We start from the raw sequence: 14,734 nt of genomic DNA, 5'->3' as shown, positions 1-14,734 counted from the left end.
TGTATGCCTGGCATGTTCTACTGTGTGTGTGTTGTGCACTCACATTACAGTCTTCTCTCCTCGGCGCCGGAATGGAAAATGCCGAGCCGAGGAGAGATGACATCATTTCCTCTGCCTCTGTGTACAATACAGAGGCAGGGAAATGATCCCATTGGCCAGGAGCGATCGCGAGGGGGGGGCCACGAATGGATCACCACCGATCGCCGGGGAGGATTTGCCAACCGCCGCAGGCACCGGGGGGGTCCGATAGGCCCCCCCACCCGCGGGCAGGCAAGGATGTACCTGTAAGTCCTTTTGCCTGCCCGTGCCATTCTGCCGACGTACATCGTCGTGCGGCAGTCGGCAACTGGTTAATAGTATCTTAATGTCAGATACACATTTTTCAATGCATAAAAAAGTACAGCATAGCTGGAAAAATTGACCAAACATAAGCTTCACAAAAGCACACATTCACAATGTTTAGAAGATCTGTTAAATTTGGCCTATCTAGGCTATTGCATCTAGCTACCATTGCAGCTGACCTTCTGGAGACATGAAATATGAACAGAAATTTTCTCGTAAAGCAGCACCACTCCTGCTGCCCTGAGTGGATCTCATTTCAGCTCTTGTCATGGCCTGATTGGCAAGGGTGTCCTCAATTTGGAACCCGTCATGCTCTCGAATAAAATTATGGAGAGCACAAGTAGCTTTCACAGCCTGTATAGCGTGTTGCATCTTTAGATATATTGGTGTGTGCAAAAAACGCCATTTGTTGGCCAGTATGCCAAAAGCACATTCAACAACTCTCCTGGCCTGAGTGAGTCTGTAATTGAACACTTTTTTTTCTGGGCTCAAAGAGTGGCTTGAATAGGGTCTGAAAAGGTGTTCCCCTAGCGCAAAAGCTTCATCAGCCACAAACACATACGGCATTGCAGGCACAGAAGTTCCAGGGAGTGGTGTATTGGCTGGTAGTCCCAGCCTATTTTCTTGCAGAAGATGCCCTAAGGTTGAGTGGGTAAATATACTAGAGTCTGAGCTTCTGCCGTAGGACCCCATATCGACATATATAAAACTAATTGGCATCTGCCATTGCAAAAAGCACAAATAAAAAATATTTTTTATAGTTATAAAAGCTGCTGCCACTGCCTACTGGCTTCTGGATGCGTATATGTTTTCTGTCAATAGCACCCACGAAATTTGGGAAATTGCACTTCTGCCAGAAGATATCTGCTATCTTTGCCCATTCATCAGTTGTAGGTTTCGGGAAGACCACCTCTTTAAGAATGTCCCAAATGATGGAGCACGTGTCCCGGATTAGGTAGCTAGCAGTTGATTTCCCAATCAAGAACTGAAAATGCAAACTAGAAATGGAGTGTCCAGTTGCCAGGTATCTGAAATTAAAACAAAAATATGTTTTCATTGTTTTGCAGTAAAAGTTTTGCAAACCAGATGTCGTAGCACCAAGGATAGCTTTAATAGTCATTTAAAAAAGGAACGGAGTCGGGGGAAGGAGGCGGAGCCTAGCAGAGCAGACATGCATTGTTAGAGCTCCACACCGCTGAGGAGAGAAGAGAAGGACAAAGCGGAGCCTGCAGGCTCAAAAGGTATCAATTTGAACCTTTTTGCCCCAGGGAACAAACTGTGAAAGTTTGGGCAGGAAATATGGTACTGGGAGGAAACCGTGGCAGAAATAAAAATCACCTCACAAAGAGCTCACAGGCACTCACTGCAGCTGAAGCAGCTCCAGTCACCTCACAAGATACAGCATCAGGGCGCTCTCACAGACAAAAAATGTCACAGCAAGACTCTCCATTTGAGTCAGATACAGAACAAATCCTCTCACAAACTTCTCCACAAGCCTCCTCAGTATCCCCAGTAATATTAGTACAATTTGAAAAGATGCTTCATAAGGCTTTAAAACAAACCTCAGACCAAATAACAAAAAGCCTAACCAAAGAAATAAGAGAGCTGGGAAACCGCACCGCAGCCTTAGAAATAAAAATGGATGGAATTGAAATTACAACCCAAGAAAATATAACAGAATTGGAACAATTAAAAAAAGAGAATTTAATACTTCAAACTAAGCTCGAAGATTACGAAAATAGAGCCAGACGTTCAAACTTGCGCATAAGGGGAATACCTGAAACTCTGACAGACCTGCAATCTACTATTACTGCTCTATTACAAGAACTAAAGCCAGATATCCCTATTGAACGTTTAGAACTGGACAGAGTACACAGAGCCCTCACAGCCAAAAAGAAAGATGGACCCCCACGTGATATAATCACAAAATTTCATTATTACAGAATGAAAGAACAAATACTAATTGCTGCAAGAGAAAAAAAAGAACTTAATTTTCAAGGACACAATTATCAAATTTTTGCTGACCTATCCCAACTTACTATTACTAAAAGACGATCCATGAAACCCCAACTAATGGAACTGCAACGCCACAACATTATGTATCAATGGGGCTTCCCCTTTTCAGTCAGATTTAACTACCAAGGTACAATTTACAGAAGCAGATCAGCAGATGAACTACAACAAACCCTTTTAAAATTAAATCTGACAGAACCCACAAGCAGCAACACTCCCATACGCAGAAGAATGGCGTCATCTTCACCTTCAGGCAGCACCCAGAAAATTTCAGAACAAAATGGGAATCATCATTCTCACAAAAGAGGCCGTTATGCCACATCATCCATGGACCAAGAAGATTCAATGGACTGACATCCTAATTCCTGATATCTCTTCATTTATTATACTAAGAGATGGTTCTCTATAAAAAACCTATATTTATAACTGAATGTAACTGCATTCTGATAGTCACACACTGTATGGGATCATGTTACATTCCAGTTATATTTCTTATTACTTCTGATTCATATAGCCTTAGAATATATAAGTGAAATAAGGAAATTCTTGTTCAGTTATATATTATCAGGTAATAACAATAGATGTATTATTTTTTAGGACAAATATGTTCAATAATCCAGAAGTAATGGAAGCTTTTTCTTTCTTTTCTTAAAACAAATATATTATTACCTAACTAGTTCCTAGAATTATGTTTTTGTTTATTCTAATCTGAAGCAATACAACCTCAATTTTATGAGTTAACATATCTAAACAGTTACATATGAATAAAATATGTAATTGTTTACTCTAAAAGGGTTAAAATCCCAAAATAATTAAAACTATCTTCATCAATACCAAAGTTATTAACAGTACCTTTCTAACTGAATTATTTAGCCTAGGGCAAGACTAACCATATACAACCACCCTGGAATAAATAATTTCAACAAAAACTATATTCTGCACTCCAATTAATGAAACATCATTTTGATGTCTTTTGACATAGCACTTCTCTCCTGTAAGCGTAAGATCCGTGTACCCCCATTAGCCCTCCTCATTCTCCCAACCATATTATGTGGGAGTGTGACGAAGGCACTTATTCCCCTGAGAGAGATATTTATTCTCTTTCACGGGTAAATTGTGATTACTTGCAAAAAATAATTTATACAATGTATCATCTAATCTCATATGTTTTTTGTTTACTCTTTACTCCAGAATTCACTGGTTTCTTTTCTATCTATTCATCTCTTCAGTCCACACAGGTTGATCTGCGCAGTCAGCTCTGCATAACAAAAAGTAAGTCAAAACTATTTGATCTGTTGCCATGGCACCACTGAATATACTTTCCCTGAATGTTCAGGGAATAAATGTCCCTCAAAAAAGGACCAAAGCCTTCCGTACTTTCCATAACAAGAAGGCTCACATAGTATGCCTCCAAGAAACACACTTCACCAAAAATTCTACTCCAAAATATATTTCTCCTTTTTATCAACAAATTTACACGGCTTCTGCCTGTACCAAGCAAAGGGGAACTCTAATTGCATTTCACCGATCCACACCATTCACCTTATCATCAGAAATTAAAGACCCAGAAGGTAGATACCTGATACTCATGGGTTATATAATGGATACAGCAATCACGGTGATTTCCTACTACGCTCCTAACAAACAACCTACACCATTCCTCTCACATATATTACAAGTGATTAATACACACAAAATAGGAACAGTGATAATGTGTGGGGATTCGAACCAGGTCCTCCTCCCATTTCTAGATAAATCACCTTTTACACCATCCAAAATAACCTCTAGATTACCTTTTTCTCAACTTCTTTCCAAATACAATCTAGTAGATTCATGGAGAGAAAGTAACCCAATGAAAAAGAAATTCACTTATTTCTCGCACCCTCATCAAACCTTCGCCAGAATAGATCATATTTTTCTAACAATAGGAATGATACCAGAAATTATTGCATCAGATATAATTCCGATTCCGTGGTCTGACCATAATGCAGTATACACTACTATAGCCTCAGCCATACCAAAAGCGCATGACCCAACGTGGTACTTACCAGACATAATGCTCAAACACCCACTACATCAGATGGCCATTGAACAAGCTTTAAAGGAATACATATCAATTAATAATACAACAGACATCTCCCCAATAACACTGTGGGAAGCTCATAAGCCTGTCTTGCGTGGTACAATACAAAGACAAATGGCACTATTTAAACGGGAACGCAAAAATCTAGCAAAAAAACTAGAACTCAATTTTAATGCAGCCTACATATCATTTCAAGATAATCCATCTCAGAGTACAAAATCTCATCTGGAAAAATCTAGATTGGAATACGATCTATTTCTCACTGAGTCAGTTGATAAATCCCTCAAACGCTCCAAACACAATTTCTACATGAATACAAACAAACCAGGTACATATTTGGCTCGGGCATTAAATTCAACTAACAAATCTTTCAAACCAATACGTTTGAAATTATCAAAAAATGTTTACACTTGTAATCCAGTTAAAATAGTCCATAAATTTCACTCACATCTCGCAACTTTATACAAGACAAACAATGAATTTAATCCTACAGAAGCTGAATCCTTCTTCTCAAAAATAACCTTACCTGAGTTATCTCAGAATCAAAAAAGCAGTTTGGATGAGCCTATAACTATAGATGAAGTTGCTAACGCCATAAAAGAACTAAAACTTAACAAAAGACCAGGCCCAGATGGCTACTCGGCTTTATACTATAAAACATTCTCAGAAATACTCTCTCCCATTCTCACTGAAACTTTTAACAAACTTCTAGATGGACATTCTTTTCGGCAAGAAACACTAATGGCAATTGTTTGTATGATCCCAAAACCCCTTTCTGATGATACTTCCTGTGTGAATTATCGGCCTATCTCTCTGTTAAACCTCGATATTAAATTATTAGCAAAAATAATAGCAAAACGCCTCAATAGCATTATAGGAAAATTAATACATAGAGATCAAGTAGGCTTCATGCCAAATAGACAGGCAGGCGATAATATACGCAGGGCAGTGTTATTGGCACATATTGCTAAAAAACGGAAAATTCCTTTATGTTTTCTATCTCTCGATATTAAGAGGGCATTTGACACAGTATCCTGGCAATATATGCAATATTCATTACAAAAATGGGGTTTTGGATCCCACTTTTTAACATGGATCAAAGCATTATATAATAAACCCAAAGCCTATATAAAATATGCTGGATACAAATCTGAAGCCTTTAATATCGAAAGAGGTACCCGACAGGGTTGCCCATTATCTCCCTTATTATTTGCCCTTATACTCGAACCCATGGCCCAATACATCAGAACAAACCAAACTATAACTGGCAAATTATGTATATTTGCAGACGATATATTACTTTTTCTATCATCACCACAGGTCTCTGGTCCTAACTTAATACCAGCTCTTGATGGATTTGCAGCCCTATCCGACCTTATGATTAATCCTAAGAAATGCCTAGTGCTTAATATTTCACTCACAAACATGGAATTGATCCCGGCTAGGGCTGCACTCACATTCACATGGGCAGAAAAATCAATCCCATATCTTGGAATTCATTTAACAGCATCTCATTCTGACTTATTCTCAACCAATTATCCTCCTGTATTAAGACAGATCACAAATCTAATAAAACAATGGTCGCAACTTCCTTTATCCTGGATAGGGAAGATTAATGCAATCAAAATGACTATTCTACCCAAATTGCTTTATCTATTCAGAGTCCTCCCTATTCCAATTCCTTCCTATTTTTTGAGAATAGTACAAAAAAGAGCAACTTCGTTTATATGGGGCTCTTCTAAACCACGTATACCTATACACACACTACATCTTCCCAAAAATAAAGGAGGCCTGGGATACCCTAATTTTACTAACTACTACAGAGCAGCACATTTGGCCAGTCTGTCCAAATACCATGCAAAACAGGAAATCCCATTATGGGTATTTATAGAGGCTTCAGAAAATGACCCTCTATTAATATCAAATTTATTATGGCTTGTTCCTAAAGACCGCTTTAAAATTCATAATCCCATAACTAAACACTTCTTATCTCTCTGGGATAAACTAAAAACCAAATATCAGTTACAATCTCCACACAATCCTCTCCTTTCTTTTATCAGAAATCCGGCCTTTTATCCGGCATGGATCTACCCAAATTCTTTTAAAGCTTGGACAACATCAGGCATTCAGACACTAAATGACTTCATAGCATCTAAATCATTCCTTTCATTCCCATCGCTTAGAGAAAAATATGATCTACCAAACTCTGAGATATTTAGATATCTCCAAATCAAAAATTTCTATACACCATTCCTAAAGGGGGATACACCATTATCCCAATTATCCATTTTTGAATCAATCTGTACAAAAGATCCATTTGCTAAAGGTACAATTTCATCACTTTATAATCAATTATATGGAGTAGCAAATCTTAATAGACCCTCTTACGTTCAGAGGTGGGAGGAGGACCTGGGACGAACTTTAGAAGACACGGACTGGTCTAATATATGGCTCACATCTAAGTCATCTTCACCCAACATCTTGGCACTAGAGACAAATTATAAAGTCCTAACTCGCTGGTACCTTGTACCCGCTAGAGTGGCAAAATATTTACCTAATACCTCAACTCTTTGTTTTCGAGGATGCCCAGAAATAGGCACATATTTACACATATGGTGGACGTGCCCAGTAATCCAAACCTTCTGGAAGGAAGTCTTCGTGATTGCATCTAAAATATTTAAAAAAATAATACAACCAGATCCATATTTAACTTTACTTAATCTAAAACCGGAATGGTTAACACTCTCTCAATTCAAACTTATGATCCAACTAATAACGGCTGCAAAACAAACAGTGGCCAAGGCATGGAAATCTCCTACATTGGTACTAGCAGAAACAATTTACAGAATGAATAATACAATGTCCCATGCTAAGATGGTAGCCATCGATCAAAATCAAATTCCAAAATTTGAAAAACTTTGGCATCCTTGGATAAAACAACAGTTCCTGTCAAATTTCAATGACTCTGTCCTGTTGCCATGGTAACAGATTAAATGACTTACAGAGACACCCATTCTAAGGCTTCAAAGAGAACTAAAAAGAATAATAAACTGACGAGCGGGACAACCTTGTGGACCATACCTCTACCTTTCAACCCTTTTTCTTCTTTCTCTTTCCTTTTCTCCACCTTACGATTAAAGCTCATTATCAGAACTTATTTGACCTATATACACTCTACTTGTAAACAATATGTATAGTAGGTATAAATCATTTAAATACCTACAAAAGTAACTAAGGAAATGATATATATCTTTAATTTAGGTTTACGTGAACCCAATGTTTAATATTTGAAATTTCATGATATTTACCTATATAAACCCTACTGTAAAACAATGAGCTTACTTTATAGATGCTTGTAAACATACTTTATGTATATTTATGTATCTTTATAACATTGTATACTCAATAAACTTCTTTTGACATGGAAAAAATGAAACGGAGTATGAGAAGTGGTTCGGCTGCAATGTCCTTCACACCATACTCGTATGCCAAAGACCTTGACTTTTTGAGACCCATTCTGGAGATGCAAAGGTAATTTTTTTAAAACAATGGTCTGTTTTGTTGTGATTTGCAGCACAGCTTTTAGTTTATGACTGCCTATGTCATTTCTTGAGGTGCTAAAATGGCAGGGCAGTACAAAACCCCCCCAAATGACCCCATTTTGGAAAGTAGACACCCCAAGGAAATTGCTGAGAGGCATGTTGAGCTCATTGAATATTATTTTTTTTTGTCCCAAGTGATTGAATAATGACAAAAAAAAAATTACAAAAAGTTGTCACTAAATGATATATTGCTCACACAGGACATGGGCATATGTAGAATTGCACCCCAAAATACATTCAGCTGCTTCTCCTGAGTACGGGGATACCACATGTGTAGGACTTTTTGGGAGCCTAGCCGCGTACGGGGCCCCGAAAATCAATCACCGCCTTCAGGATTTCTAAGGGCGTAAATTTTTGATTTCACTCCTCACTACCTATCACAGTTTTGAAGGCCATAATATGCCCAGATGGCACCCCCCCCCAATGACCCCATTTTGGAAAGTAGACACCCCAAGCTATTTGCTGAGTGGCATATTGAGTCTATGGAATATTTTATATTTTGACAAGTTGCGGCAAAGTGACAAATTTTTTTTTTTGCACAAAGTTGTCACTAAATGATATATTGCTCACACAGGCCATGGGCATATGTGGAATTGCACCCCAAAATACATTTAGCTGCTTCTCCTGAGTATGGGGATACCACATGTGTGGGACTTTTTGGGAGCCTAGCCGCGTACGGGGCCCCGAAAACCAATCTCTGCCATCAGGATTTCTAAGGGTGTCAATTTTTGATTTCACTCTTCACTGCCTATCACAGTTTTGGAGGCCATGGAATGCCCAGGTGGCACAAACCCCCCCCCCCCAAATGACCCCATTTTGGAAAGTAGACACCCCAAGCTATTTGCTGAGTGGCATATTGAGTCTATGGAATATTTTATATTTTGACAAGTTGCGGCAAAGTGACAAATTTTTTTTTTTGCACAAAGTTGTCACTAAATGATATATTGCTCACACAGGCCATGGGCATATGTGGAATTGCACCCCAAAATACATTTAGCTGCTTCTCCTGAGTATGGGGATACCACATGTGTGGGACTTTTTGGGAGCCTAGCCGCGTACGGGGCCCCGAAAACCAATCTCTGCCATCAGGATTTCTAAGGGTGTCAATTTTTGATTTCACTCTTCACTGCCTATCACAGTTTTGGAGGCCATGGAATGCCCAGGTGGCACAAACCCCCCCCCCCAAATGACCCCATTTTGGAAAGTAGACACCCCAAGCTATTTGCTGAGAGGCATGGTGAGTATTTTGCAGCTCTCATTTGTTTTTGAAAATTAAGAAAGACAAGAAAAAACTTTTTTTTTTTCTTTTTTCAATTTTCAAAACTTTGTGACAAAAAGTGAGGTTTGCAAAATACTCACTATACCTCTCAGCAAATAGCTTGGGGTGTCTACTTTCCAAAATAGGGTCATTTGGGGGGGGTTGTGCCACCTGGGCATTCCATTGCCTCCAAAAGTGTGATAGGCAGTGAAGAGTGAAATCAAAAATTTACGCCCTTAGAAAGCCTGAAGGCGGTGCTTGGGTTTCGGGGTACCGTACGCGGTTAGGCTCCCAAAAATTCTCACACATGTGGTATCCCCGTACTCAGGAGAAGCAACAGAATGTATTTTGGGGTGTAATTTCACATATTCCCATGGCATGTTTGAGCAATATATCATTTAGTGACAACTTTGTGCAAAAAAAAATAAAAATTGTCTCTTTCCCGCAACTTGTGTCACAGTATAAAGTATTCAATGGACTCGACATGCCTCTCAGCAAATAGCTTGGGGTGTCTACTTTCCAAAATGGGGTCATTTGGGGGGCCTTGAACTGTCCTGGCATTTTATGCACAACATTTAGAAGCTTATGTCACACATCACCCACTCTTCTAACCACTTGAAGACAAAGCCCTTTCTGACACTTTTTGATTACATGAAAAAATTATTTTTTTTGCAAGAAAATTACTTTGAACCCCCAAACATTATATATTTTTTTAAAGCAAATGCCCTACAGATTAAAATGGTGGGTGTTTCATTTTTTTTTTCACACAGTATTTGCGCAGCGATTTTTCAAACGCATTTTTTTGGGAAAAAACACACTTTTTTAAATTTTAATGCACTAAAACACACTATGTTGCCCAAATGTTTGATGAAATAAAAAAGATGATCTTAGGCCGAGTACATGGATACCAAACATGACATGCTTTAAAATTGAGCACAAACGTGCAGTGGCAACAAAATAAATACATTTTTAAAAGCCTTTAAAAGCCTTTACAGGTTACCACTTTAGATTTACAGAGGAGGTCTACTGCTAAAATTACTGCCCTCAATCAGATCTTCGTGGTGATACCTCACATGCATGGTGCAATTGCTGTTTACATTTGACGCCAAACCAACGCTTGCGTTCGCCTTAGCGCGAGGGGGGGACAGGGGTGCTTTTTTTTTTTAAACTGTTCCTTTCATTTTTTTTTTTAATCATTTTTATTTTTATCTCAGTGAATGTAAATATCCCCTATGATAGCAATAGGTAGTGACAGGTACTCTTTTTTGAAAAAATTGGGGTCTATTAGACCTTAGATCTCTCCTCTGCCCTCAAAACATCTGACCACGCCAAGATCGGTGTGATAAAATGCTTTCCCAATTTCCCAATGGCGCTGTTTACATCCGGCGAAATCTAAGTCATGAAATGCTTGTAGCTTCCAGTTTCTTAGGCCATAGAGATGTTTGGAGCCACTCTGGACTCTGATCAGCTCTATGGTCAGCTGGCTGAATCACCGGCTGCATTCTCAGGTTCCCTGTTGAGACAGGAGAGCCAGAGAAAAACACAGAAGACGTGGGGGGGGCATTCCCTCCCACTGCTTGTAAAAGCAGTCTAGAGGCTAATTAGCCACTAGGATTGCTTTTACATAAAAGCTGACCGCTGGATGAAAAGAACGATACCAAGATGATACCTAAACCTGCAGGCATCATTCTAGTATAACCACTCAAAGTCGTGAATGGCGTACCTGAAGACATAAAAATGGTTAACAATAAAACACAGTAAACGGTAAAGTATAAAAAATTGCATACCTGAAAAGCAAACATGATAAAACATTATAACAATAAAACATTGCAGAATAGAATACAGTAAAAAAGAGCAGAACAATAGAGAGAGAATAGAGAGAGAACAATAAAATGACAACTATTTTTTTTTTTTATATATTTTTTTTTACACTTTTTTTGTAACTAACTTTTATAACTGTAACCGATTCCAGGTTCGGGTCTCTCAAAATGCAATGGCATCTTGGGAGACCCTGTGAAAGTGTGCCTAGTCTGTGCAATGCTGTACCCTACGCTAATACTCAACTAGTGCATGGTAGCGTTCAAAACATTCACTAATGCAAAGACCAGGATTGTCAGTACAGGAGGGACAATAATAGCGGGTGTCACGCCTATATCCGCGCTTGCTGCAGACACAACATCTTTTTTGGGGGGGTTAGTTGGGTAGGGGTACTCGGGAGGACATAAAGAAAATGCCTCTCATGCAGCCGACTGCATTTGGTTGAGGATGTGAATGGGGGAAGTACGGGCGCTGCAGAAGTGGTGGGTTCCCAATTAGGATTGGCGAATGCAGCAGGCAGGGCACTATGGGCACGACGGGCCTGTGTTTGTCTTCTTGGTGGCAGCGGAACACTACTTGTGCTTGCCACCTCACCAGCTTGAACTGCACTTATGGGACTCGCCACGTCACCAAGTGTTACTGCAGTGCTGGTTTGACTACGACCAGGGTGTACTAGACCGCTGGTGCTTGCCAGCTGACCAAAACTCTACCAAAAAAACTGTTAGCGATCGCAGGGATCAGGCCTGACTCTGCGAATGCTGCAGTTATGCGTTTAGTGTTTTGTAAGTGACAGTGATCGATCGATACTGCTCTTGGGTGGGCTGGGCTGGGCGGAGGGGCAAAACGCAGGTGCTAGCAGGTATCTGGGCTGATCCCGCTAATACTGCGTTTTTGGGAACCCTAAACTGCTGGGGACGCTAGTACACATCTGATCAGATCAGATATTGATCCGTTCAGATACTATACCACTAAGGGAGGTGTACGGTGCATGCGTGGGTGTTAGCGTTACTGGCACTAACCTGACACTGCCTGGGGCTGGTGCTTGCCAGTTCACCAAAACGTTACCAAAAAAACTGTTAGCGATCGCAGGGATCAAGGCCTGACTCTGCGAACGCTGCAGTTATGCATTTAGTGTTTTGTAAGTGACAGTGATTGATCGATACTGCACTTGGGTGGGCTGGGCCGGGCGGAGGGGCAAAACGCAGGTGCTAGCAGGTATCTGGGCTGATCCCGCTAACACTGCGTTTTTGGGAACCCTAAACTGCTGGGGATGCTAGTACAGATCTGATAGGATCCGATATTGATCCGATCAGATACTATACCACTAAGGGATGTGTATGCTGCGTGCGTGGGTGTTAGCGGTACTGGCGCTAATCTGACGCTGCCTGGGGCGACGCATATCACCGCCGGGCGATCAGGGGGCTAAACCTTTATTAGGTAATAAATGGCGGGTGCCCTGACACTATAAAAAATAAACGAACTAACCAGCGTCACCCGTAACAGTTATACAGTGATCAGTGGTGAAAGGGTTAACTAGGGGGCAATCAAGGGGTTAAAACATTTATTAGATAGTATATGGGGGTCCTTGACGCTATAAAACGCTGACGGCGAACCTAAATATCTACCTAGCATCACCAGCGACACTAATACAGCGATCAGAAAAATGATCGCTTAGCGACACTGGCGACGGGGGGTGATCAAGGGGTTAAAACTTTATTGGGGGTTAGGGGGGTATCCTAGACCTAAAGAGGGCTAACCCTAACTGCCCTACCACACTAACTGTCACAAACTGACACCATGCAGTAATCAGAAAAAAAAACTGCTTGGTGTCAGTGTGACGGGGAGGGGTGATCGGGGGGGATCGGGGGTGTAATGTATGCCTGGCATGTTCTACTGTGTGTGTGTTGTGCACTCACATTACAGTCTTCTCTCCTCGGCGACGGCATGGAAAATGCCGAGCCGAGGAGAGATGACATCATTTCCTCTGCCTCTGTGTACAATACAGAGGCAGGGAAATGATCCCATTGGCCAGGAGCAATCGCGAGGGGGGGGCCACGAATGGATCACCACCGATCGCCGGGGAGGATTTGCCAACCACCGCAGGCACCGGGGGGGTCCGATAGGCCCCCCCACCCGCGGGCAGGCAAGGATGTACCTGTAAGTCCTTTTGCCTGCCCGTGCCATTCTGCCGACGTACATCGTCGTGCGGCAGTCGGCAACTGGTTAATAGTATCTTAATGTCAGATACACATTTTTCAATGCATAAAAAAGTACAGCATAGCTGGAAAAATTGACCAAACATAAGCTTCACAAAAACACACATTCACAATGTTTAGAAGATCTGTTAAATTTGGCCTATCTAGGCTATTGCATCTAGCTACCATGGCAGCTGACCTTCTGGAGACATGAAATATGAACAGAAATTTTCTCGTAAAGCAGCACCACTCCTGCTGCCCTGAGTGGATCTCATTTCAGCTCTTGTCATGGCCTGATTGGCAAGGGTGTCCTCAATTTGGAACCCGTCATGCTCTCGAATAAAATTATGGAGAGCACAAGTAGCTTTCACAGCCTGTATAGCGTGTTGCATCTTTAGATATATTGGTGTGTGCAAAAAACGCCATTTGTTGGCCAGTATGCCAAAAGCACATTCAACAACTCTCCTGGCCTGAGTGAGCCTGTAATTGAACACTTTTTTTTCTGGGCTCAAAGAGTGGCTTGAATAGGGTCTGAAAAGGTGTTCCCCTAGCGCAAAAGCTTCATCAGCCACAAACACATACGGCATTGCAGGCACAGAAGTTCCAGGGAGTGGTGTATTGGCTGGTAGTCCCAGCCTATTTTCTTGCAGAAGATGCCCTAAGGTTGAGTGGGTAAATATACTAGAGTCTGAGCTTCTGCCGTAGGACCCCATATCGACATATATAAAACTAATTGGCATCTGCCATTGCAAAAAGCACAAATAAAAAATATTTTTTATAGTTATAAAAGCTGCTGCCACTGCCTACTGGCTTCTGGATGCGTATATGTTTTCTGTCAATAGCACCCACGAAATTTGGGAAATTGCACTGCTGCCAGAAGATATCTGCTATCTTTGCCCATTCATCAGTTGTAGGTTTCGGGAAGACCACCTCTTTAAGAATGTCCCAAATGATGGAGCACGTGTCCCGGATTAGGTAGCTAGCAGTTGATTTCCCAATCAAGAACTGAAAATGCAAACTAGAAATGGAGTGTCCAGTTGCCAGGTATCTGAAATTAAAACAAAAATATGTTTTCATTGTTTTGCAGTAAAAGTTTTGCAAACCAGATGTCGTAGCACCAAGGATAGCTTTAATAGTCATTTAAAAAAGGAACGGAGTATGAGAAGTGGTTCGGCTGCAATGTCCTTCACACCATACTCGTATGCCAAAGACCTTGACTTTTTGAGACCCATTCTGGAGATGCGAAGGTAATTTTTTTAAAACAATGGTCTGTTTTGTTGTGATTTGCAGCACAGACACCTGCTGGAACGATGAACCTGCAGAAGAAGACTCATCAGCGCAAACACAGGAGCCTACAAACCCAGGATCTCTAAATCAGCAAATGGCTGAGATAGCTGGAGAAGAGGAACAGGAGGAGGGGGGG

The sequence above is a fragment of the Aquarana catesbeiana genome, linkage group LG07, assembly GCF_042186555.1.
Source record: "Aquarana catesbeiana isolate 2022-GZ linkage group LG07, ASM4218655v1, whole genome shotgun sequence".
In the NCBI taxonomy this organism is placed as follows: Eukaryota; Metazoa; Chordata; class Amphibia; order Anura; family Ranidae; genus Aquarana; species Aquarana catesbeiana.
The sequence above is the reverse complement of the archived record's forward strand: the minus strand, read 5'-3'. Positions refer to the sequence as shown.